The following is a 24,161-nucleotide window of genomic DNA, read 5'->3' on the forward strand; positions in this document are numbered from 1 at the left end:
TAATTGACACCCAATTGATGTTAATTGAGCCAAATTGGGCTTAATTGACATCAATTGCACTCAATTGGCACCCAATTGATGTCAATTGAGACTCAATTAACATCAATTAACATCCAATTGAGTTCAATTGACATCAATTAATATCCAATTGAGTCAAATTGATATCAATTAAGTCTAATTGGGTGTCAATTGATCAATTGGGCTCAATTGATATCAATTGACATCCAAGTGGACTCAATTGACATCAATTGGGTGCCAATTGAGTCCAATTGACACCAAATTGATATCAATTGCATCCAAGTGGGATCAATTGATATCAATTCACACCTAATTGATGTTAATTGAGTCCAATTAGGTTTAATTTACACCCAATTGATGTGAATTGGGCTCAATTGACACCCAATTGATATCAATTTAGCTTAATTGATATCTAATTGATATTAATTGAACTTGATTGACATTAATTAACACCCAATTGATGTCAATTGAGCTCAATTGACATCAATTGTAGTCAATTGATTGATGTCAATTAAGCCAAATTGAACTTAATGGACATCAATTATACTCAATTAGTACCTAATTGATGTCAATTGAGTCTAATTGAGCTCAATTAACATCAATTAACATCCAATTGAGTCTAATTGATATCAATTAACACCTAATTGAGTCAAATTGATATCAATTAAGTCTAATTGGGTGTCAATTGATCAATTGGACTCAATTGATATCAATTGACATCCACTTGGACTCAATTGACATCAATTGGGTGCCAATTGAGTCTAATTGACACCCAAGTGATATCAATTGCATCGAATTGGGCTCAATTGACATCAATTCACACCTAATTGATATCAATTGAGCCCAATTGATATTAATTGAGTCTAATTCGCACCCAATTGAGTCCAATTGCATCTAATTGGACTCGATTGACATCAATAAACACCCAATTGATGTCAATTAAAACTTAATTAATATCAATAAACACCCAATTGATATCAATTGACTCCAATTGGGTTTAATTGACACCCAATTGATGTCAATTAAGTCCAAATAGATACAATTAGGCTCAATTGATACCTAACTGATGTCAATTGAGTCCAATTGGGTTAAATTGGATGTAATTAGGCTTAATTGATGTCAATTGAATTAAATTGGATGCAATTTGCCCAATTGATGTCAATTGAGTTCAATTGGATGCAATTAGGCTCAATTGACACCTAATTGATGTCAATTGAGTTCAATTCATACCCAATTATTATTAATTGTGTCCAATTGAGCTCAATTAACACCCAATTGATGTCAATTGGGCTCAATTAACATCAGTTTACACCCTTTGAGTCCAATTGATGTCAATTGAGTCCAATTGGGTGTCAATTGATATCAATTGAGCCCAATTGATCAATTAATATCCAATTAGACTTAATTGATGTCAATTGGACTCAATTCATTCAATTTAGCATCAATTATAATCAATTGATACCCAATTGATATTAATTGACATCAATTAGGTGTTAATTGATGTCAATTGAGCCCATGTGACATCAATTGTGTGTCAATTGAATCCAATTGATGTCAATTAAGCCCAATTGACATCAATTGTGTGTCAATTGATACACAATTAGCTTCAATTGGGCTCAATTGACATCAATTGACACCCAATTGATGTCAATTAGGCTCCATTGACACCCAATTAGACTCAATTTGACTCAATTGATATCAATTGACACCCAATTAGACTCAATTTGGCTTAATTAAGTCTAATTGGACTCAATTAGACTCAATTTGGCTCAATTGATATCAATTGACACCCAATTATACTCAATTTGACTCATTTGACACTCAATTAGACTCAATTTTACTCAATTGACATCAATTGACACCCAATTGATGTGAACTGATGTGAATAGATGCCTCCTCTAAGAGGGAACCATGCCCACGGCAATAGAAAACCTCTGCAAGCAAGCCTTTGTTCCACAAATGATCTCATCACTCCATGACCAATCTCCAAAACTTCTCGAGCAACAAAAACCACAAGGACCAATCAGCCCCCTAAAAAATATGAGATAGAGAGCGGTTGGACAGTAGCAAAATAGTCCATAAAAATCCTCCAAAAAACACCCATTGGGAGGGGAGGAAAGTCGGGAAATAAGATGAACAGTAAGAGCCACTTGTCGGGTTTTGCACGGGGCCACAAGAGTGATGCACACCCAGATTTTGTGTGCAGGTTATGGCAGCCCAGTATGGCTTGAACAGGCACCAAATGGTAATACCAGCCAGTACATGGGTGTAGTACAAGTGCCTATGAATTAGTGTTGGATAACAAGTGAGTGGAAAACAGTTTAGTGGAGCCTGATGGCCTCACTAGAAATTGAGAACTGGAGGAGGAGTCTTGATGATTAATCAACCCTAATTTTTACTAATCGGAGATTCATCAACCATAATTCCAACCAATGGCACTATTGATGGTTGAATCTTACCATTAGGGACTTGCCATTAATCAACCCAAATTATGATATTAATCAATCCTAATTTTTACTAATCAAAGATTAATTAACCCTAATTCCAACCATTAGGCACAATTGATGATTGAATCTTGCCATTAGGGACCTACCACCACATCTCCCTATCACTTCATATTGTAAAAGCCCCTTCTTTATTTATCATTATGCTTAATCCACCATGTTAATCCTCTTTTGGGATCCACCAAAAATCCCCATTAGTTCATGAGTAAACTACATTGCTAAAGACTCACGAAACTCAAGATATAGAAGGCGATATGAGACTTTGTGTGACATGATTCTACATCTAAGCATAATTTCGTGCATCTTATACAGAAGGTGCATAGTTCTAGCAAAAAGGATGCAGCACAGTCTTGTAGATGGAGTGGTCTACAACAATAGGCGAAGCTAGAGGAAGCATTCTTGGGTAGGTACGCATACTTAGAACCTCATAAAGCTCTTAGATCATTTCCAAAGGCCTAGCAACAGGCATGATCAAACCCGACAGGTGATCCACCGCTATGTCAAGGTTAGGTACCATTAGGGACTTGCCATTAATCAACCCAAATTATGATATTAATCAATCCTAATTTTTACTAATCAAAGATTAATTAACCCTAATTCCAACCATTAGGCACAATTGATGATTGAATCTTGCCATTAGGGACCTACCACCACATCTCCCTATCACTTCATATTGTAAAAGCCCCTTCTTTATTTATCATTATGCTTAATCCACCATGTTAATCCTCTTTTGGGATCCACCAAAAATCCCCATTAGTTCATGAGTAAACTACATTGCTAAAGACTCACGAAACTCAAGATATAGAAGGCGATATGAGACTTTGTGTGACATGATTCTACATCTAAGCATAATTTCGTGCATCTTATACAGAAGGTGCATAGTTCTAGCAAAAAGGATGCAGCACAGTCTTGTAGATGGAGTGGTCTACAACAATAGGCGAAGCTAGAGGAAGCATTCTTGGGTAGGTACGCATACTTAGAACCTCATAAAGCTCTTAGATCATTTCCAAAGGCCTAGCAACAGGCATGATCAAACCCGACAGGTGATCCACCGCTATGTCAAGGTTAGGTGTCATGTGCTTTGAAGCTTGCCCCATTGGTGGTGAAGTGATTTTATGAGTGCTTTTCACAATCAATTTCTCTTCCAACTCCTCCATTGCATCAATGTTGCCATGCTTCACTAACTCGTCTCCTTCCATGTCTTCCGGACCAATGATAGCTTTTGGGAACGACCTTTTGGTTTGCCGAGGCCATAATGGAATGTTTTGAGAAAATTCCCACAAAGAGGAGCTAGGGTTATCCAATTTGAACAAAATAAGGCTCTATGTAAAGGTAATGAGATGAAGAATAAGCATATCTGATTATTTTAAGTTCAGTCTGGGCCGTAATACTCTCTGTTTTGGATTTTTATGAAACAGGATTTTACCGAATATGGGTCATAACTCCCTACTCAAGAGTCCAATTTGAGCAATCTTTAGCTTGTTAGGATCCATTTGAGGAGTACTACATACCCATCAAGTTCAGTCCATAAGATCACTTTTGGTTTACAAATTGCCAAAACAGGGTAGCCTTATGAAAAGAGGTGTGACTGCTCTCACCAATGGCTCCAAATGGTATGCTGTTTGGCTTATTTCATTGGTGTTAAGATGGGGAATGAAGTGTAGGTTTCCAATTTGGGTCATCCCAAAACCCCTTTGACTGAATTGTACTTTTGCAAAATCTATAAATTATGCCCAAATGTCAACCGCAAGCATTCCCTTTGCATACCCTTGCACCAATGCATTTTGGCATACCCATCGATTCATGTGGCATCCAATTAGTATCATTTCAATGTATCTTGACTCAATTTTGGAAAACAAACTACCATAACTTTGTTGCATTTGGAAGCGGATCTCAATCAATATAAACCTAATCCAATGCAATTGGAGAGATCAACTATGCATCCTTGCATAACCATATTGTGAACAATTGATTGCTAAGTGCATTGCCAAGTGTCCTTGAAACCATTGCCACTTGATTGGATTGAGTGAAGTTGGTGTAGAGGTTTTGATGCAAGTCAGTGTTGAGCTTTTGCTTTGCCGATCTCCCGGGCCAAGCCTTCACACCCTCTTACCAAAGTTTTAAATCCGATGGCAAGATTTGAGGCCATGTCTTCACTCCATGTACCTAATCCTCCGATGTACCACTTTTCTAAGGTACTCACGGCACACCGGCGGATTCAAGACATTCTCCCCTTGGCCTCTCCAAAAATTGCCAAGGTACCCTCACCACATAACTAGCTTCCTAATAATGCAAGAAACAATGGAAAGCATAGAAATGGATGAGAGCATAGGAGACATACCAATGGCATTTATAGAACATGCCAATCATTACAACTCATATCCAATAGCCTTTTTGCTTGTCCCAAATGATTGCGGTCCAAAGCCCCTCACCATGGACTCAAGAGTACAAAGAAAGGCATCCACATTGAGCATAAACATGAACCAAATCCATTACAATGCATCCATTACTCAATGCAATCCCCTTTTTCAATATGCACTCAATCAAGCCAATTACAATGAAGCTATCCAATCCTTGCTAAGCTTCCATGGAAAAAAATGAGCACTCAATGGAAACTTGTAAAGCTCAAGTCTCAATGCATAGTATATAATATCTAATGATGGCAATATTTGGAAACATAAGAGTGGTATGGCCACCATTCTACCAAAATAGCATACGACTTTGGCTAATAGGCAAGCCAATGATGCTAATGGATCAAATTTACCACTAATTAGGTTTATGAAACCTTAATGTAATGGATCATTTTACTTGCAGCCAAAAGAACTGCAATTGCAAGTGTACAAGTCATTCTCAAGCATAATTGGAAGCACAATTAGCGTAGCTAGTGAGAAATCTTACCTCTCATGAATTGAATGCTTGAATGGGAGACTATGGAATCTCCAATCCAACTCATCAAGAAGATCACCGTCACCAATCTTGAAATGAAGCTCTTGCTTGCTTGCCACGCTCTCAAACTTTGCCACATAGCATTGTGCAACAATCAACCACCTAAATTGTGATTAATAGCTCAATTTTGCTTGCCACGTAATCACCATTTGTGATGCTTCATAATTTCGTGTGTGTGTGTGTGTGTGTGTGTGTGTGTGTGTGTGCGTAGGAAATTCATGTTGTAGGACATGTGTAGAATGCTTAGTTATGTGACATCTAACATGTTTTGACAAAATTTTGTGTTGCAAGATTTTTTTTTTTGGTTTTGATCACTTTCAGGTATCCATTTTTTGTGGGTGAGTTTTGATCAGGTTAGAGGTGGAAAAGAGGAAGAACTTGGAGAAAACTGAAAAAGAAGAAGATTGCTCTGTATATAATCAAGAAAGTTCTTACAACAATTAGATATGAAGCACTCTTGGAAGCAAGAGCTCAAACCACTCGACCACACCCCCCGAGCTATCTCACTTGCACTCTCACTCTCATGAACACCCATCTGCGCACCATGAGAGCGGGCCGTTTTCCCAGTGTTTTTAAAAAAATCATAATCTCATGGGAATGAATGATGACTGTGTGTGAAGAAGGCCTCGTGAACACACTTTTTCCAAAAAAGGACTACATTGTAAAAAATATGGCATGCAGTTCAAGAAATCCCAAAAAGGGCTACTTTTGACTTTTCGGTGGAAGAGGGTGGTAGTACCTTGCCATTCTGCGGTGATATTTTGAATGATGGTGATTGCTAAATTAGAATTGTTATCAATGTTAGGAAAATTAACAAAGATCCTTGTTGACATCATAACATTGAAAATTGAGGCTCCTACAACATGGAGTTGGAAAAAATTTTCCTCCTTGAGATTCTTAGGAGGATGCATAAAATAAGGCAACATTGAAAACGGAGGCTCCTACAACATGGAGTTGGATAAAATAAGGCAACATGGAGTTGGATAAAATAAGGCAACATTGAAAACGGAGGCTCCTACAACATGGAGTTGGATAAAATTTTCCTCGAGGATAAAATTTTCCTCGAGATTCTTAGGAGGATGCATAAAATAAGGCAACATGGTTTGCTTTTGATTCATGCCATAAATGATAAGGCCTAAATATTTTTCCTTCTTCCCGAAACACTTTTTCATGTGCTTTGCTAATTTTTGGTGTTCTATGCTCTGCTGCTCCTTGTGAATCTTCAAGGCCTATAGAATGGGCACTACAAAAGAGATTCAAGAGTGTCAATATTTTTTCAATATAAAAAATTAATTCAAAATAACCAAAAAAGCCACTTTCAAAGTTCAAACTTAACTTACATTTTTCTTCTATAGTCTTTGTTGTGTCTCATTTTACTTTAAACTATTTGACAAACACCCGTATTGCTCTTCTTGGGAATTTTGATGTGAGAGAAATCTTGTATCCATATTCTCAAGAAAGAGGGAAGTGAGAGAGTGGGGTTTAGACTTTCTATTTATGATTCCACATATAAATTGCACACCTCTCTTTTAGTAAAATTGTCATGAGGAGATGTGTAAAGTTTGAGTTAGGTAGTACTTCTCTGTTGAAGGTGATAAAGTTTCCCAACCATTGCTTTAAGAAACAATATTGGGGGGTTTCATGTGTGCTAAATGTTAAAGAAAAACTTTCTTGGCCCACATTTGCTAAGATTTTTTAAGTTCTCAAATTTCTTATACCAAATACCTTTTAGAAACTTGCTTTGCAAACTGTAACATCTGAGATTGCATATTTAGTTGACAAGGTGGAGCATCGCACACAAGCCCTTAAGAACACATTTTGTGGACCTCTCCCTAAATTGAAAAAATTCCTACGCTCTAGTTGGATTTTTTGAAATCCTAAGCTCAAACAATTTCTGGCACAACAAAAATCTCTACATGTCTCTCAAATTGCTAGCCTTAAAAGATGCCACTTCTTTCTCTCACCTCTTACCATTCGAGGTCGTCGTTGCTCGCAATCTCTCTCTTACCATTCGAGGTCGTCGTTGCTCGCAATCTCTCTTTGACTGCTACATTGTCATTAAGCGGTTGTGGTTCTTGTTAGACCACATCAAAAGAAACTCTTCTTGAGCACTGCCTAGAATAAGGATTTTCTTCATTAGCATTCAAGTTCGTGTTTATAGAAGGTGTTGGTAAGATATAAGGGCAAAAGGGTTGCAAATATCTCGAGAGTGATGGCCACACACCCACCCGCTTTTGTGACACCTCTAGATGTTCTAGAATACAATGATATGAGGTGGTGATGGCCACACATCCACCGGCTTCTCTCTCTCTCTCTCTCTCTCTCTCTCTCTCTCTCTCTCACGTCTATACATACGAAGGGGGGAGACAATATGAGGCATCCAATCAAAAGCATATGGGCAGAAGTGGAGCAGCATTGATAGGATTTTTCAGGTATGAGAAGACGGCAATAGTGCATGGTCACAAACTAGAATCAGTTTGCAAAGGAGTACTGGCATGCATGCTTTATGTGTCCCCGTGAAGCAAGAAAGACAGTGGAGGTGTGGAAGAGACTAGGCCTCATACTCATGTGAACCATGAATTACGTACAGCCCAAGCTTAATCTCTTTCTATAAAACATGAAAAATAAGGAGAGCCTCACGAGGTGTATGTAGAAAAGAAGTGGTGTTAGCCATCGTGGGGAAGTGAAGAACCATCACCTTCCACTAAGGGAGGGGACTGTAGTAGAGAGAGGTGGATTGTATGTGTTTTTTTTTGTTCAGTGGGACATGCTAGATTTTTCTAGAGGGGCAGGTTGAGCTCGATTTTTGCATGGCAATTTGGGAGATTGCTAGGATATAACCATGGGGAAAAGGTGTTCATCATGAGTATGAAGGCAAGATTATATATATTTGTGCACCACTAAGAGAGGTGGAGTAGGAGGGTACATATGTATGTATGTTTTGATGATTTTTTGTGCTAGAGTGTCACCTCCTCCTTTTACGATGGTGTGTTGCCCGACAGGCTATAGAGGCAGACTCCTTCAACGCATTAGCATTAAGGGTGTATGTTAAGGAAACCCTACCCTAATGTGTCGTGGAAAGTTGCCTATCCATCGAGCTCAAGCATGGCTCAAGCATGGCTCAAGAGCTCCACTGTAGCCACTCGTCACACCACCGTCCTCTTGCACTTGTTATCATACCTCGAGGCAGTTGCTCTAATCCAAAGGGTGATGCAAGCTCTCTCGACGATCGTGTGGGATATCCATGGAAGAGGATCGCGTTGGTTAGCCTAATAGAGAGAGAGCAAGAGGGAACAAGTGATTAGCACTAATCACTCCTAAACCCTAACACTAAGCACACCACGCATGCTAGATTAGAGTTGCAAGAGAGAGGGAGAGAGAGAACACTCAACTTCTATTGCACAAATGGTTTCTCACAATGGAAGAAAGGTGCTATTAAGAAGAGGGAGCACAATTTTATGTCAAGAACTACAGAGCAAAGTGTCTCTCATATCTCAGTAGTTAACCACAATGGATATTTTTTGTATGAAAACCACAATGTACTCTCGCCTACTATTATTAATGAAAGAAAGTATGCAATGCTCACATCCTTTCAATTAAATTAAGTTTCATTAATGGATTGTTATGTACATACTTTGGCATAACATACATTAATTAAATTCAGTTTCATTATTGGATTCTTCTCTACATACTATGGCACAATGTAATGGATTCCTCCATATATATTCTTGCATTGAGATCAAAATATTCCAGGCCTTGCAAATAGGGCTTGAACCTTTCTTCCAAATAATTATCATCAGGATCTCCTCATATGGTTAAGTTGAGCTACATGTGAAGTTAGGATTATACATTGTTTTTAGTAGTGTATCATCTATCAATAAGGTATTTGCTCAGTCTATACGTAAGGAGATATGATCGTAGGGCTTGAGGTAAAGTTTAACATTTTAGTTTATTTGGATGGCACTCTGTAGGATGCTCCAAACAATTTCATTGATCATAAACAAAAAAAAAAACTTTGATCAACACCTAACTCTACACAAATAAATGCAACCAGAGGTCTAATGTTCTGAACAACCATGGAAGACCATATGGCAACTTTGAAAGTTTGTAACAAAAATGACACAAACTCTTTTAATCCTAGTCTCGCCCTAACATATGAAAAGCCAAAACGAGATGTTCTGACTCTGCTAGGTTTGAACATAGTTGACTGTCTTTTGACTAAAAGACCATTAAGGTCAAGAATGATGAATCTGTGAAAGTGGGAAAAATTTTCAATTAGTGTGTCTAAAGTCTTTACAACTCTTCAAAATATCTAGAGATACTAAAATATTATAGATATTGATATATCACAAATGTTACAATTTGTTACTGTAGCCTTACATCTCTTTTCTTAGGTTTAATTTGATCTATAATGTTTTTTGCAGCTTTCTCCTGCATCCTCTCCTACGTGTCCTCCTCTTTCTTGTCCTCCTCCATCTTCTCTAGCTTCTCCTCTTCATTTTCCTCATCTTTCTTTCCCTCATTCCCCTCCTCCATCTTCTCCTCTTGCTTTTCCTCCTCCATCTTCTTTTTCTCCTGCATCTCCTCTTCTTTCTCCTCCTACTCTCCTCTTCCTTCTCCTCCCTCTTCTCATGCTTCTCCTCTTCCTTCTCCTCCCTCTTCTCATGCTTCTCCTCTTGCTTTTCCACATAATTATCTCCATCCTTCTTCTCCTCTTTCTCCTCCTCTTGCTCCTCCTCCTCCTTCTGCTTCTCCTCTTTTTTCTCCTCTTCTAGCTTCCCCTCCTCTTTCTTCAAAAGCTTCTCCTCCTTGTGATTTTCCTCCTCTTTCTCCTCTTTCTCTTTGAATGTTTTGGGAGTTGTTTGGTTCCCAATCAGAGTCTCTACCTCATCTGAAAATGCTAGCTGGTTATGTTCAATTTTCTCTTTTGCACATTTCAGGGTTGCTATGATAGTGATGACCCTATAATGCTCTATAAATGAACTATCATAGTTCCACATAGTTAAGAAGACAATGTTTCAAATTTTATTCAAACATTGACTTAATAATAATTTTTATTTGCTGGAGATTTCCTTACCCTTCTACAACCTAGGGCTCAGGTTGTACAACCTATCAAGAATGAATTCAGTGTGAAAAAGAGTCCTCTACCCACATGAGTAACTATCTTTCTGCAATGGTACTGAGATATTCTTGATTTTTGAGTCAAATAAATATTCAATAGGGTAGACTATTCTCAGTGTTGTAAGCATCCCTTAATTTACCTAGAACAAATAAACATTCGTGAGAAGGAGACCTTTATAAACCAGAGTTCTTCAATTACCAATACCTACATTCTTATCTTTGCATGCATGCCTGGTATTAAATTAATGGTCCATACCATTCTCTCTTGTCCAATTCAAAGCACACTAGGCTCCAATGGAGGTGGAGACACAAACCCACCGAATAGTTATATATCAAAAAAGCATGCCATTTGGTGCAATAAAGAATGATTCTACAAGTTAGAATCACATCATACTTATCGGTATGTGGCTGCATACTTATCGGCACTACACGGAATGGCTTCTTGCATACTTATCTAGCGTTGCAGGTGGTGGCTTAACCATCTTTAATGGTGCAGATCATTTGGTTTGGAGTAACCCGCTCTAGTCTTTAGCGATTAGCACGACTTATCTAGTCTTTCAGTACTCCGTCCGGATCGTGCTACTTATCTAGAGATTAACGCTACTTATCTAATAGTAGGTAAAGATCTCTTCTAGTGGCTTGTAGGTAGTGGCTAGTCCAAATTGTTCACCTTATTTTTAGTATCGTACTCGCGTCAGATGGCTATCAATTACCTACTCACACAATACACATTTCTAAATGTGTTTATAACTTCAGCTATAGTTCTTAAACTTTTTTGGACGATTCTATGCTGGAATAACATAAAGAAACCTCTACTCAAATACATAATGGTTAACTGTAAAAACAAAAAAAAGTAAAATTAAAAAACTAAAATGTAGTTTTTTAAACATAATAATATATATATTCCTATCTAAAAGGATAGATGTCAAATCATGTCCTATTCTCTAGAGGCAAATCTAAGGATTTGTGAGGATTGATGGGATAGGGCCTGCAATGCACTGAAAACTCAGCCACATGCATCTCAACCTATCTATAAAGCAGAATGGGGAAAATGTCTGACCATTAGTGGAGGGTAGCATTAGCACAAGCATAATGGCACCTAAGATGAAACCTCGCCCTCTGTTGCAATTTCATAACAGCTCACTCCTAGGCTGCACAAACAAATTTTTAAAGTGACTTTGATTCGGTCACCACCCACACGAACTGTACCTGAAGCCCTTGAATGGCTTTCAGACACAATGACACAAATGGTTCAGGTAAATTTTATTCCCTTTGGATTTCCTATCCTATTGTCATGGCCTAATAACTTTGTAAATGTATAAATGAAGGGAGGAAATTGAAGCAAACAAAAAGACTTTAAATGAGAGGGTGGTATGTCTCAAGTGGGGAAAATCTGTCTGTGATGTATTTGGTTATAGAGAGTAAGAAGACCATAATCTTTATAAGGTTTGGAAAATGGAAATGGACGAGGAGCCTAATGAACTGACTCAAAAAGATTCACTTCTAGCTGAGTGCCTGGAGGAAGCAGGACTCAAAAAGATTCACTTCTAGCTGAGTGCCTGGAGGAGGCAAGACAATACTACAATGATATCTCTGAAGAGGAAGAGGGAAAGGTAGATGAAGATGAAGAGTACTAAATCTGTCTCCATGTAGTTCCTGGTTTTTCTCCATTTCAATTATCGTTAGGTAGCTTAATTCTTTTAGAGTCTTGTATCTTGTGAGTAATTTGTTACCTAGAAGTTCTTTGCTTGTACAAATTTTAAAAGATGCAAGAGAGAGAGAGAGAGAGAGAGAGAGAGAGAGAGAGAGAGAGAGAGAGTGGGTGTTTTGATCCAGACGGTTTGTCTTGCAGTGGTTTCTCCATGCCACTCTGGCTGTTTCTACTATCTTCAGCCTTGCAAGAGCCATTTTACTTTTCTCGTTGTACCCGATGACATCGAAGTATTCTTCCATTGCTTTGATCCACTTTTCCACAGCCTCACCCAAGTTTTCCCCTTCACCCTTAAAAGGTCTAGGCCACAATCTATGAAGAGTTTTACGAACATCCGAGTCGAGCTCTTCTTCATCGAGTTGGGGGTTAACATTCCTACCACGACGACCTTGATCCATGATCCTATTAATACAAAAATTCTTGTTAAATCCCTTTTTTTTCCATATTAACCAAGCCGCTCTCAGGTGAAAAGACCACTTTATTTATAATTCAAATCCGACTTTAGATCCAACTGATTCTGGGATTCTTTAGATTGGTCAGCCCCCCACAGAATCCTGGGATAAAGATCCCTTCTAGAAGAAGAACATACAGAACTCATTATATCAGAGAATAATTCATTCATATTCTTAACACAGTAATGGTCCATCAGACCAAAAATTCCATCTGAACATTCCTCCACGGGAATTTCAGTTATGCAGGTTCTCAATTTGTCATTCCTTAGTTAGATCCATTGGGTCAAAGGTCAAACAACAACAATCTGTTCACAGCAGAATCTACTAATTCTCATAGTGATTTGCTGAAGTCATAATTGTCATTCCAGTTACTAACATCATTCACTGGGATTCATCCCATTCATCCTCATTTTGGCTTTGTTCAACTTATCTTCTTTCAACCAGAATTCAGGAATCATCATCTTTCCATCATCAAAATTCAAATCAACTTATCAATTCTCAACCAGAATTCTAAAATCATATCATTCAGCATTCAAATTCATCATCTGGATAACATTTTTGCTTATAATTTCAAGGTCTTAGATTTACTCGTATATATTGTTAGTAAAGAGCTGCAGTTATACCCACGGTATATATGGGTAGTCACAGTCCTTGGAGTTATAAGGTAAATACCATCATATCTAGGCCTCAAGCAAGTCAGGGATTCCACACAATTGCAGTACTTCCATCTGAAGACCCAATTCCCAATTTATGAATCTTCATTCTGAATATCAATTTGTATGAATTTCATCACACAATTACAATCTTTTACTGGTACTTCATAAATTTTTGACATTTCTTGCTTCTCAGTTGATCTACTTTAGCCAATTTGCTCTGATACTAGCTGAAAGATCCCTGTTCCCTCTGTGCAACGAATTTGGGGGTGCTAGCAGCGAAAGTAGTACTTCTTGTGCAGGGCAGAACCTCTCACTCGGGGCCTCGCCACGGATATCCAGACAAGAGACTAATCCCTCATTTCTTCCAAAATCAAACCCGAAAAAAGCATGGGCGATTCCTCTAGGATATTTTATTCTAACCTAGTCAAGGTCTTCACTAACCAAACTGATCCGATCGAACCCGTAAATCTCATGGTCAGATCAAGGAAGAGACTTGCACACTTGGATCATAGAGACCAATGCTTTTTTCCTCGTCAAGAGGCACAGCCGTTGATTCTTTTCCATAGAACAAGGACTATCCGGGATTTACTTCATCTATCATAACATAACAGAATTGAGTCTCATTTTAGGGATATATCAGTCTAGCCTAACCCCATCTAATCCCATGGGTTAGCCAACCATCCAACCACTGTAGTGATAGGATCCATTTAGGAATTTGGTTATGTTTTGCCCTGGGTACCAGGGAAAAGAGTTCCCTGGCTCCCTAGCCGGCGCTTCAAGCAAACTTCAAGATAGTCACACCACTTACATACCCAATATGAAATTGCATGTTTCACAGATTGAGCTGTCTTTAAAACAATCCTTTAATGAAACCATAGTATCACTGATCATAATCCTCCAAAATATCTAGCTTGAGTTTAAATTTGCAATCATTGCTTCATCGGTGTACCTATGGCATCATTGGTAAAACTAGAATGCTCACCACACCTATCCACTCAGGGGCCTTTTTAATAGTTCCTAGCTCATAGTACCCGAAAATGTATTCACTTAAGAAAATCCAGATGACTCTCCATTGAAGATCAGCAAGATCAACCACAACAGATCCATATAAAAGAGCCATGGACTCATTGGTTGAGGACTAGCAAGGCCAAGTGACCAGATCCATGCCCGAGTTTAGAAAACAACTCTAACACCTTGTTCCATTTTCTTCCCCAATGACGTGTGGGTATCTTCGGTGACCCAGAGCCCGAGCACCGTATGGTCAGCACCCTCTAGGCTCCTTCGCACGTCACCTAGCGCTTCACTCATAGGCCGCTTCCTTGGTCCCTCATCCACCGTACCGGAAGCTCACCATTTAAATCGAATCGAGACTGGTCAAGACCTCGGTCGACCTTGGTACGTGAGATGTCCTCCATTGACTCTCCGTCAGCTGTTTGCAACTTTATCACTTAGGTCTCCACGATCTCATTCATAAGGTGGTTAAAGTAACATAAAACAGGTTTCATAAATATAGTTTCTAACGAACTCTCATCTTTCCACATTGTTCCATATCGTTTCTCCTTATTCCACATTCTTCTACATCAATTCACATTGCTTATTCTACATTTAGTCATATGTATTCCCATCATCCTTCATCCATTCTCATCCAATCACATTGAGATAAATTGAAAAAAACCATAAAAATTGATTTTACCTCCAAGTTTGGCTTGATTCTCTATTAGCAGTGAAGCCCTCGACCAATCAATTGGTCCACCAAGAGGAGAAGAGAAACTCCAAGAGTTGTTGTAGAGAGAGAGAGAGAGAGAGAGAGAGAGAGAGAGAGAGAGAGAGAGTTCCAAGCTCCCAAGAGAGAGGAAAATTTAAGGGATAATAGAAAATATGATTATTTTAATATAATACTGGCATATTATAGCTCCAATATTTTTTACAAAAGACTGAGGATCTATTTATAGGTGAGGGACTAACCAAGTCCAAGTGAGTTCTAGAATTTTCGAGGTTCAGTTTGACTCAATTTGGACAAGATTTGGACCAGTTTGGCTCCCTTTTTGATTTGGTTTGATCTAAGAGAGAGGAGAGATAAAAATATCACATTTTTTTGAATTAAAAACCCTTCCACACATGTGAAAGAGGTGCCTACCTCAAGAGTCCCCCTTTGCTTACCAAGGTGTCAAAAATGCATCATTATTCTAAAATATCTCATTTTTTAAAGTAATATCTCATAATTTTTAACTACTAAACCTTGTACTCAGTCAACTCTTCATCTTATATGAGCATTTACTAATTTTTAGGTATTTTCTTTTATTCTTTTGGATTTATCTCATCCCAATACTTGGATTAATCCAATTGGCCCATTGGAACCTTAATTGGACCGTAATCCAAAAATTTCTGAAAATGTAGACTCTTAGGCTAAGGTCTCTTCTTATACACATTTTCAATTAATTCCTAATGCACATTGGAAAGTTTATTTTGAAATTCTGTTTCAAGGGAATCCATTTTAGACACTAGGAGGATTTTTATATCCAAAGATGTCTCAATTTAGGATTATCTCTCTCTAGACATTTTCTCTCTCTAGGCCAAAACAGGGTAAAACAAGATCTGTCTTCTATTTCAGAGAGGGGAATAATTACAAGAACAAAAGGATAGGTTCTTACACCTTTACACCTCAAAAGCTAGAGGGAGGAATCTTACAATCTCTCTTTTTTTAATATATTCAAGCTAATTATATCCAATGAGAGTTGCCTTTCTCCTTCAGCTAAATCTACAAATACATAGACATGTCTCTTACTATCCTGCAACTCTCTTAAATTTTTGAGCTTCAATATTGTTGTCTCTCTTTTATACTCTTTATCCAGTGCATTTCTTTCTAGTGAGGTTTTCTCTTCAGATTTGCCTTTTAAGGTCTTCTTGTAAATGAGCATCTTGCTCAGCTTTTGCTCTTGTATTCACCTGATGTGTTACCTCTCTAATCTGTAAATCTTCCTTTGGCTTCCTAGCGAGAGGTATCAACCCTCATTTTGGGATCAATAAAATCCACAGGATGCAAGAGCTTGTCATATCTCCACCTTATTCTATCTATATATTTGTGCTTGTTTATTCTTGCTCTCACTGATATCAATGGAACTGCTAGTCAAGCAAAGGTTTAAGAAGAGAAAATCCAAGTATCTAGATCCCAAGTTCTCTATCAAAGGTAGGCAAACTATTCTTTCCAGCTCCATAAAGGAATTTGAGTTGTTGAAGCCTACAAAGAAAAGGGCTATGGGTTTATGAGTGTCACCAGAGCAATCCGAAAAACAAATTGATATGGATTCTCTCATTGACTTTGTGTGTGATGTAGTGACTCCTATTGAATATTAGGTTGAAGAATTAGAGTTAGAACGAGGGCAAGAAGAGAATTGTGGTAGTAGCATTGGAAGTATACAGTGCCATTCCGGAGAACAGGAAGAGGGGAGTAAGAAAATAAAATCCCCATTTTGGAGAAGTATACAGTGCCAAGAAAGTCATTGAAGAGAATAGTTAACTTTTCGAGTGAGGTTATAGTGGACAAGTTGGAAGTGAAACCAGATTTGGAAGATTCATCCCTCTCATATGATGAGAGATTGATTGATTTTGTATATAGCTCTGGAGCCTTAGAGCACTTTTCATATTTTTGATGAAGTGTTCAATAAGACTTTGGATGTTTCTGCTTGGAGTAGCATTTAGCTTTTCTTGAGCAGGAAAGATTTGATTTTAATTCTCTTATAAATAAAGATAGAATTTCTATCAATGGAAGATCCTTTGTACATCTAATGAAGTGCTGTCCTCATAAGAAATGTTGGAACACATGCCAAAAGAAGTACCAAATTCTTCCTTCTGATTGCTCTGCAAGGCCAGCTGCTTTGTACATCCTACGAATTGTAGGCTTATTGAGGAGTCAGTTGGATTCCTATGCTACCTTTATTGTCTGTACACAATTCTTCCATCAATAGGTGCAGATGTTTTCTATGAGGAGACAGTTGATGAGTAGGTGCCTGAAGAGGAATATGTGCTTGAAAAGGAGTTTGTGCATGAAGTTGATGAGGAATCTATGCCTAAAGTTGACGATCTACTTTTCAAAGAAGAGGAATAAGAGACAAAGGACTCAATGGATATACAAGAACTTAAATGTAAAACTTTGATTAAGCCTAAGAATGTAGAAAATTTTAATATTGAAGATAGCCAATTGGTTCTGCCTATGCTACTAGAGTTCCTCATCGATGGGAGAACATATCTGCTCCTCAGTGACATACACGATATATTTTCAATAAGAGAAGCTAATGCACTTGTTGCAGCTATTGCTAAATACTATGAGCTAGATAAGGGGTTTATTTCAAAGGATTCTAGCAGTGATGAGGCACTCGAGCAGAATTTTGATAGTTGATATTGTCTGAGGATTTGTTTTGAAAAGGCTAATAGTTACAATGATCCACATGATGAAACATTCAGAAAATGTCAAGAGGAGGATGGCTATGAAAAACTTAAGGACTCCTCAAAAGAGTGGCTGAACAAAACAACGAAGCCATCAAAAGAGAACTCAATAGATCTATGGATCAACAATAAGATTATACCAGATGAATTAACCAAGGTTAGCTCTCTCTCTCTCTCTCTCTCTCTCTCTCCATCTCTATCTTTTCACCTCTTGTGGTACTTTGTGGTTTTTGAATTTTATGCAGAATATTGTTGATGAGCCAGACCAATTTTTGCAAAGGCATATAAAAACCTACCATGGAAGAGATGCTACCTTATCACACTACATTGCTAGATTATTATCTACAACGATTTTGATTTATCATAATGCTATGAGCCAACAGGGTGTCTTTGCAAATTTCCTATTCAAGGCCCTCTCTCGCTTCCTTGGTGGCACAATGATTCCAAGGACATATGAGAAGATTATTCTCATAGAGAAAATATATACAAGAGATATTTTTGGCTACTTCCCTCGATACAGGGGATCCATGAGGTCATATTTTCACACATACACTACCAATGCACTCTCTCTAGGTATATAAAATCCTAATGAGTTAGAGGAGTATGGTAAACACTATCTACTCATATACAAGTAGGCACACAAGACTGTAAAGCAAGAAATGAAAGACAAAGAGAGCCATGATTAAATATTCAATGATTTTTGTACAATAACATTCTATCAATCCAATGGTGATTTATGTATATCTTTTTTTCTCGCCACCTATTCTGAGCTTGGATAGCCCCAGAATTTCTAAAAGCTTCCAATCTTTTCTGTTTCCTCTTCTTCAACTCGTTTAGTGTTTGAAACACCTTTGAAGACTTTAACGGTTGTTTTTGATGCAGTTGTTGTAAAATTCAGGGATAGAACCACTGGAATACTTCATGCATATACTGTTTGCTTTTTTCCTTCCTCCACCATGTTGTGTATGCTTGAAATATACGTTGCGAGCCATGTAATGTGACTTCTTCATTCCTTGAGTGTTCCAAATACTTGGGTTTCCATATTTCTGTATAAAAAATGACAAATGATTATAGATAATGTGCTACAAATCAACATAGAGAAGTTAAGTTAAGCTTCAACAAAATATGTTTGCTAAAAGAACACAGTTTTTGGTCCTTACCATATAGTGTGTTATGCTCGAATCAGTCCAAGCCTCCCTCATGACTCTTCCAAATAGTTGCACATTGTCTAATTAACTTTCTCACACATTTTGAGTATAACATCAACAGACTGCTAAATGTCTTCTTTGGCATGTCTTGATTGACCCTCATGATCTTTCACTACATTATGGAGTTTTTTCCATTGATCATAATTAATTCTAGTGACATAGTTTGAGGTGTACAGGTCTTCTGTCTTGGTCCTTTTCTTTTTCTTCAAATGAGGAGGTTTAGAAATAAATCTTCTAGATTTTACACCACCAGTGGATGGTTTTACACCACCAGTGGATGGTTTTAATGGTACATCCTTTTTATTTGTTGACTTCTTTGTGTCCTTTAAAATCCAAACATTTCCATCGTGTAGTCCAATATCATACAACATCTATGATGAAATAGCCTCTTTTCTCTCTGCCACCTCCTTGATCTTCCAAGAAAAGCCAATGTAAAGAAACACTATTTTCTCTATGATTCCACAAAGGGCATGAAGGGTAAAAATATGCACATTGACTAGAGGAGTAGGAAAAACAAGTTGAAAGCTGTCATCAATCAAGTTTCAATCAGGTGGCCTTCTCCACCACTTACAATCTAGGTTATTTGCAGGGTCCATGCAATAAAAACATGGGGACTTTGCATTAGCTCCCTTGCTACAATTGTACAAGCACTTGAGAGTATTTAGATCACTTGCAAGATGCCACTCTACTTAGAACTCTCCCTTATTGTCGAGATGGTGTCCTGGTTCTCCTCATTTTCTAGTTAATCAAATTAGGAATAGATGTATGATGAAACACCCAAAATATTATCTCATGATCTTCTTTCTTGACTTGCACAAAATTATGAAAACATAAAGTTAACTAATGAAAACGAAATTGTGGGATATAATGATAAGTGCTTTGATTTACCTTAAACGGCCAAAGACACCAAATATTTGCTTCTAACTACATGCTAAAGTATTGAGGGTTATCCTCTTTGATGGCACGCTAAAATATTTGCTTCTAGCTGCATGCTAAAGTATTGAGGGTTATCCTCTTTGATGCACTTATTGATTGCTCTATTCATCAATGTTAGTGTCACTCTCTCCATCTTCTTCTCTTTGATGATCTCACATTCATCCATCTTGATGACAAATTTAAGCACGCCTTCTATCTCCTCGTAGGTTGTCATAGAATTCCACCATCCTCGTCTACAGAAACTCCATATCAAGGAATATATTATTATATTCATTGTATTGAATGGTGTGAATTTCTCCCTATAATTCCTCTTCAATACATGGTAAGGTTTACCTTTGATCTTATGGGACCCTAGAACTGAAGATATATATTTTTGAATAGCGTTGTAACCTTTATGAGACTACATTAGCATCCATGGATTCCTATATTTCTGATGTGGACACTACATTACTGCTAACCAATTGTTCTACTATATCTCTCTTGAGACCAGCTTGAACTTCTTTTCCTACATCATTTTCTTTGCTATGCTTGAAGTAAGAAAAGGTCTTAGTTGCTTTGCTGGATTCAAATTAAGGTTGATATTCCCCTTCAGGTTGCATTACAACCCCCTCTAATTACATATAATACAATGTTTACGCAAATGATAAATTCTAATGTATATAAAACAAAATTAATTTAGAAAAAAACTCAAAATACATTTAATACCTGATTGCTTGGATTCTTTTCTTCAAACCACCTAACCTTGGCTTCATGGTCTCAAAGTTTTTGAGCTTCCTTCTCCTATGTCTGGGTCTAATGCTTGTGTCCTTTTGCCCTGGTACCTCTTCACTTGTTCTTGTAACTTTGCAAGTTCAATCTCATTTTCCTCCAAATTCTTTTTGAGTGCCTTGCATTTTTCTACTGAATGGAGGAGTTCATTAGCTTGGTATTGAGAAAAATGCCTCTAATTATCTGCATAGGTAGTAATGGATTTGAAGTATCCTAACAATCCATTCACTCCATCTCCTGCAAAATGTAAGAGAGTAGTAGGGTTTGAAAAGGGAGGATGGGAAGAAGTAGTAGGGTTGATAGGATATATTGAACCATCACACCAGAGATCAATGTGCTTTAACCTTGACATTCTCATGTTTTCCTTATCATTCAATGAGAGAATTCCATGGTTTCTTTTATGTTTTTGAATGGGTTCAGATTCACTGTCAAGATCAATGTGGAGATGATATTTTTTCTTGCTATCTTCATAAGTAGGTTGGTTTCTTGAAGGTTGGCTTACATGTTGATTCTCTATTAGTTACTTAATAAAAGAGGGTGATAATATCAGGCCGTATACTCTGAAGGGAATTTGTTGCTATCTTCATAAGTAGGTTGGTTTCTTGAAGGTTGGCTTACATGTTGATTCTCTATTAGTTACTTAATAAAAGAGGGTGATAATATCAGGCCGTATACTCTGAAGGGAATTTGTTACTGTCAAGTTCAATGTGAAGATGATATTTTTGCATCTTCTTTCAAGATTAGGTTGGTTTCTTGAAGGTTGTCTTACATGTTGATTCCACATTGGTTACGCATATAAGGATAAAAAGAGAGGGTGATAATATCAAGCACATACTCTCAAGAGAATTTGTTTGAATTTCATTTAGTTCGTCATGCTTCATTTAAGAGAAGAGTCATAGTGAAGAGAATTTGGAAGTTACGCTTTTTATGACATTCTTGCAGCATTTCTTGAATTTTATAAAGGTGTTTTGGAATAAAATAAACTATTTGATATTCCTCCTTTTTGATTTTTTTCTAGAGAGAGAAATTCCAAATTTGTGAATTTCTTAGGAGGCCCTCCAAATGACCTCTGAAATGTCCTAATGATGGCTCTTTGCACTAACCTACGTGCACTGTCAAAACCACCCCCGCTGTGGCCTTGCAGGATTCTAGAATCCCACTCCTCTTTCTACTATTTTTTTATTCTAGTTTTTCCAGTCACTTCTCTTGTCCTCTCTAGCGGATTCTAGAATCCATGGTTAACTTTTAGCCATTCACTTCTCGTGGATTCTAGAATCCATGATTAACTTTTAGCCATGGTTGTTTCCTTTTTGTAGGTCATGGCTTCTTAATCTCAAGTTTTTCATACAAACAAGAAGTCTAAAACTTCAAGGCAAGCTTCTGTGCAACCTCAACCTGATTCAAGCTCAAGGAGGGGACACTCAGGTGCATTGATGTCTTCTCAATTTGTTCCCGCACCACGGAGTCCGGGTTTTTAAGTAAGAAGGCTTTTTGAAAGTCCATTTCATTCTTCTCGTTGTTGAGAGCTTCTTGATGTTGAACAATTCCCTCACGAGCTAGTGACTCAGCACACCAAAGAGCATTGCCCCAAAAGGTTAGAAAGGGAAAAAGTCACGACCTTGCACCTATGAAAGAGGTAGAAACCCTTCAAAGCTCTTAAGAAAAAGACATATGGGATAAATTTCCTGCCAAAAGCTAGTATGAGCATGCTTGGACACTAAGCTTTGGGCATCATGGGGAGCATAGGCAATCAATTGATTCAACAACCCTTTTTTGATTGTTACAAAACACAAAGGCCCTTTAAGTGATCCTTTTGTTGGACGCATCAAGAAAGTGCAAGAGCACAAAGGCAAAAATAGGATATATTTTCTTATTGAGCGTGATGACTCCACTCGCTTTGCCGTTCTTGTTTTATTGAAGGACTTTGAGATGAATGAAATAAATCCTCTTAGCACAAAAAACTTGATGATTGATGCAATGCAAACTCAAGTCTTGATAAGAACTAAACTTTTCTCATTCTCTTTTTAACTTTTTTTTTGAAACATGTCATTGATTTCATTACTTTTGGTCATAAACATTCGGGAGAGCTTACGGTGAGACGCTAGAGTGTTTTTTTTTGGCTTAGATAAGAACTCTTCAAGTGACTCCATCGAAGAGGAAGGAAAGGAAGAAGAAGATTCAATTTCTTCAAGTGATGAGGAGGTTTAGAAAGAACACGCCCCCTCTCCCCACTGATGCAAACCCCTATTTCACATGCAAGAAATGAAGTAAAAAGTTAGGTAAATCAAAGGACTCTAAGTTTCTTCTTGAATCAGAGATTGTTTCATCCGATCTTAGTGCCCCCAAACCTGACACAAGAGATTCAAGCTCTTTCAATGTTTTAAGAGAGAGGGTCAAGCAAAATAACATGGTGGATTATTTGCCTATATTATTTCCCATAAGTGCGATTGAGCATCCACTAGTAGATCCCCAAATAGGAAGAAGACCCTTAGAGGTTTGCGCTATTCTTGATCATCATGTTCATAATCTAAAGTACAAAATGAAAAACAAGCCACATGCCATTGTGTTACCCTTTCTTGTTTTAGTGGATAGACAATAGTGTCCTAAGGAATCTTGGGTGAAGGCCAATACTGAGTCTTATAGATATTGGGTTCTTGGCGGCACTCATTCTTTGCTTGCCAAGCAAGAGCTTGCTGCCAAATATGAGCATGTTGACACTTACAAAATGGCTATGTGTTGGGTGTATGCTCGTTTAACAAATGAGAAGGCCAAGGTACTTGCCCTTGACCATAACATTGACTCAGACTTTCAAATGGAAATGACTTTCATTCAAAAGGTATGTTCTTTCATAATAAGTGGATTGATTCCTTGAAGCGTGGTGAGAAAATTAATGAGAAGTTTTGAGTTGCACTTTGTGAAAAGTGTGGTCTTGAATTGAAAAAGAAAGATGGTCATGGAGAAAGTCAAAAGATCAATGTGAAACAATACGATAACTATTTTCAACTTTCCTTTCATGATGGAGAAATTTCAGCTCTATAAGAAGATATTTTTAATCTACATGAGCAGGGAAAGTTGAAAGGTCAAAAGTTCAGCAATTCGCCTGGTTGCAGCTTCCAAAGGCAAAGGTTCCTCAAGTGATGAAGCACCAAATCACATTCCCAAAATGAAGAAATAAAGATAATAATTTGGAGACATTTGCAAGGAATTCATGAGAAATTATTGATCATTGTAGTTCTCTCACGTGTGAAGGGTGGAAGAATCTCTCTATAGAAAATGGGAGAAGAACTTGAATTTCAAAGGTTTGTTTGTTAAATTGACTCTTTTATTTTTTGAAGTTTTACTTGTTTCATCATCTCTACATGCAAAGAATAATGGTTGAAAAGTTGAATTGCTCTAAT

The 24,161-nt window shown here is 37.6% G+C and overlaps 1 pseudogene; it reads left to right on the forward strand.

The window, feature by feature from the left end:
* The first annotated feature begins 23,302 nt into the window (after positions 1-23,302).
* Positions 23,303-23,901, forward strand: LOC147640609 (uncharacterized; annotated as a pseudogene).
* The last annotated feature ends 260 nt before the right edge of the window (positions 23,902-24,161 follow it).

The sequence above is a fragment of the Cibotium barometz genome, chromosome 2 (genome assembly GCF_041138505.1).
Source record: "Cibotium barometz isolate CiBa-2024 chromosome 2, ASM4113850v1, whole genome shotgun sequence".
NCBI classification, from domain to species: domain Eukaryota; kingdom Viridiplantae; phylum Streptophyta; class Polypodiopsida; order Cyatheales; family Cibotiaceae; genus Cibotium; species Cibotium barometz.